Here is a 4,554-nt window from a genome sequence, read left to right on the forward strand (position 1 = left end):
TCTCTAAGCTAGTTCAAATAATTTTACACTACAGTTGAACAAGGTCTATAAGCTAGTTCAAATAATTTTACACTAGAGTTGTACCAGCTATATAGCCTAGTACAAATAATTTTACACTAGAGTTGAACTAGCTCTATAGCCAAGTACAAATAATTTTACACTGGAGTTGAACTAGCTCTATAGCCTAGTACAAATAATTTTATACTAGAGTTGAACTAGCTCTATAGCCTAGTACAAATAATTTTACACTAGAGTTGAACTAGCTCTATAAGCTAGTACAAATAATTTTACACTAGAGTTGAACTAGCTCTATAGCCTATTAAAATTATTTTACACTAGAGTTGAACTAGCTCCATAGCCTAGTACAAATAATTTTACACTAGAGTTGAACTAGCTCTATAAGCTAGATCAAATAAATTTACACTAGAGTTCAACTAGCTGTATAGCCTAGTACAAATAATTTTACACAAGAGTTGAACTAGCTCTATAAGCTAGTTCAAATAATTTTACACTAGAGTTGAACTAGCTCTATAGCCTAGTACAAATAAGTTTACACTAGAGTTGAACTAGCTCTATAAGCTAGTTCAAACAATTTTACACTAGAGTTGAACCAGCTCAATAGCCTAGTATAAATAATTTTACACTAGAGTTGAACTAGCTGTATAAGCTAGTTCAAATAATTTTACAATAGAGTTTAGCTAGCTCTATAGCCTAGTACAAATAATTTTACACTAGAGTTGAACTAGCTCTATAGCCTAGTACAAATAATTTTACACTAGAGTTGAACTAGCTCTATAAGCTAGTTCAAATAATTTTACACTAGAGTTGAACTAGCTCTATAGCCTAGTACAAATAATTTTACACTAGAGTTGAACTAGCTCTATAAGCTAGTTCAAATAATTTTTCACTAGAGTTGAACTAGCTCTATAGCCTAGTACAAATAATTTTACACTAGAGTTGAACTAGCTCTATAAGCTAGTTCAAATAATTTTACACTAGAGTTGAACTAGCTGTATAGCCTAGTACAAATAATTTTACACTAGAGTTGAACTAGCTCTATAAGCTAGTTCAAATAATTTTACACTAGAGTTGAACTAGCTCTATAGCCTAGTACAAATAATTTTACACTAGAGTTGAACTAGCTCTATAAGCTAGTTCAAATAATTTTACACTAGAGTTGAACTAGCTCTATAGCCTAGTACAAATAAGTTTACACTAGAGTTGAACTAGCTCTATAAGCTAGTTCAAATAATTTTACACTAGAGTTGAACCAGCTCTATAGCCTAGTATAAATAATTTTACACTAGAGTTGAACTAGCTGTATAGCCTAGTGCAAATAATTTTACAATAGAGTTTAGCTAGCTCTATAGCCTAGTACAAATAATTTTACACTAGAGTTGAACTAGCTCTATAGCCTAGTACAAATAATTTTACACTAGAGTTGAACTAGCTCTATAAGCTAGTTCAAATAATTTTACACTAGAGTTGAACTAGCTCTATAGCCTAGTACAAATAAGTTTACACTAGAGTTGAACTAGCTCTATAAGCTAGTTCAAATAATTTTATACTAGAGTTGAACCAGCTCTATAGCCTAGTATAAATAATTTTACACTAGAGTTGAACTAGCTGTATAAGCTAGTTCAAATAATTTTACAATAGAGTTTAGCTAGCTCTATAGCCTAGTACAAATAATTTTACACTAGAGTTGAACTAGCTCTATAGCCTAGTACAAATAATTTTACACTAGAGTTGAACTAGCTCTATAAGCTAGTTCAAATAATTTTACACTAGAGTTGAACTAGCTCTATAGCCTAGTACAAATAATTTTACACTAGAGTTGAACTAGCTCTATAAGCTAGTTCAAATAATTTTTCACTAGAGTTGAACTAGCTCTATAGCCTAGTACAAATAATTTTACACTAGAGTTGAACTAGCTCTATAAGCTAGTTCAAATAATTTTACACTAGAGTTGAACTAGCTCTATAGCCTAGTACAAATAATTTTACACTAGAGTTGAACTAGCTGTATAAGCTAGTTCAAATAATTTTACACTAGAGTTTAACTAGCTCTATAGCCTAGTACAAATAATTTTACACTAGAGTTGAACTAGCTCTATAGCCTAGTACAAATAATTTTACACTAGAGTTGAACTAGCTCTATAGCCAAGTACAAATAATTTTACACTAGAGTTGAACTAGCTCTATAAGCTAGTTCAAATAATTTTACACTAGAGTTGAACTAGCTGTATAGCCTAGTACAAATAATTTTACACTAGAGTTGAACTAGCTCTATAAGCTAGTTCAAATAATTTTACACTAGAGTTGAACTAGCTCTATAGCCTATTACAAATAAGTTTACACTAGAGTTGAACTAGCTCTATAAGCTAGTACAAATAATTTTACACTAGAGTGGAACTAGCTCTCTAAGCTAGTTCAAATAATTTTACACTACAGTTGAACAAGGTCTATAAGCTAGTTCAAATAATTTTACACTAGAGTTGTACCAGCTATATAGCCTAGTACAAATAATTTTACACTAGAGTTGAACTAGCTCTATAGCCAAGTACAAATAATTTTACACTAGAGTTGAACTAGCTCTATAGCCTAGTACAAATAATTTTACACTAGAGTTGAACTAGCTCTATAAGCTAGTTCAAATAATTTTACACTAGAGTTGAACTAGCTCTATAGCCTAGTACAAATAATTTTACACTAGAGTTGAAATAGCTCTATAAGCTAGTTCAAATAATTTTTCACTAGAGTTGAACTAGCTCTATAGCCTAGTACAAATAATTTTACACTAGAGTTGAACTAGCTGTATAAGCTAGTTCAAATAATTTTACACTAGAGTTTAACTAGCTCTATAGCCTAGTACAAATAATTTTACACTAGAGTTGAACTAGCTGTATAAGCTAGTTCAAATAATTTTACAATAGAGTTTAGCTAGCTCTATAGCCTAGTACAAATAATTTTACACTAGAGTTGAACTAGCTCTATAGCCTAGTACAAATAATTTTACACTAGAGTTGAACTAGCTCTATAAGCTAGTTCAAATAATTTTACACTAGAGTTGAACTAGCTCTATAGCCTAGTACAAATAATTTTACACTAGAGTTGAACTAGCTCTATAAGCTAGTTCAAATAGTTTTTCACTAGAGTTGAACTAGCTCTATAGCCTAGTACAAATAATTTTACACTAGAGTTGAACTAGCTCTATAAGCTAGTTCAAATAATTTTACACTAGAGTTGAACTAGCTCTATAGCCTAGTACAAATAATTTTACACTAGAGTTGAACTAGCTGTATAAGCTAGTTCAAATAATTTTACACTAGAGTTTAACTAGCTCTATAGCCTAGTACAAATAATTTTACACTAGAGTTGAACTAGCTCTATAGCCTAGTACAAATAATTTTACACTAGAGTTGAACTAGCTCTATAGCCAAGTACAAATAATTTTACACTAGAGTTGAACTAGCTCTATAAGCTAGTTCAAATAATTTTACACTAGAGTTGAACTAGCTGTATAGCCTAGTACAAATAATTTTACACTAGAGTTGAACTAGCTCTATAAGCTAGTTCAAATAATTTTACACTAGAGTTGAACTAGCTCTATAGCCTATTACAAATAAGTTTACACTAGAGTTGAACTAGCTCTATAAGCTAGTACAAATAATTTTACACTAGAGTGGAACTAGCTCTCTAAGCTAGTTCAAATAATTTTACACTACAGTTGAACAAGGTCTATAAGCTAGTTCAAATAATTTTACACTAGAGTTGTACCAGCTATATAGCCTAGTACAAATAATTTTACACTAGAGTTGAACTAGCTCTATAGCCAAGTACAAATAATTTTACACTGGAGTTGAACTAGCTCTATAGCCTAGTACAAATAATTTTATACTAGAGTTGAACTAGCTCTATAGCCTAGTACAAATAATTTTACACTAGAGTTGAACTAGCTCTATAAGCTAGTACAAATAATTTTACACTAGAGTTGAACTAGCTCTATAGCCTATTAAAATTATTTTACACTAGAGTTGAACTAGCTCCATAGCCTAGTACAAATAATTTTACACTAGAGTTGAACTAGCTCTATAAGCTAGATCAAATAAATTTACACTAGAGTTCAACTAGCTGTATAGCCTAGTACAAATAATTTTACACAAGAGTTGAACTAGCTCTATAAGCTAGTTCAAATAATTTTACACTAGAGTTGAACTAGCTCTATAGCCTAGTACAAATAAGTTTACACTAGAGCTGAACTAGCTCTATAAGCTAGTTCAAATAATTTTACACTAGAGTTGAACCAGCTCTATAGCCTAGTATAAATAATTTTACACTAGAGTTGAACTAGCTGTATAAGCTAGTTCAAATAATTTTACACTAGAGTTTAGCTAGCTCTATAGCCTAGTACAAATAATTTTATACTAGAGTTGAACTAGCTCTATAGCCTAGTACAAATAATTTTACACTAGAGTTGAACTAGCTCTATAAGCTAGTTCAAATAATTTTACACTAGAGTTGAACTAGCTCTATAGCCTACTACAAATAATTC

This window comes from Triticum urartu, chromosome 7A, assembly GCF_056163025.1.
Source record: "Triticum urartu cultivar PI428250 chromosome 7A, HENAU_Tu73, whole genome shotgun sequence".
NCBI lineage: Eukaryota > Viridiplantae > Streptophyta > Magnoliopsida > Poales > Poaceae > Triticum > Triticum urartu.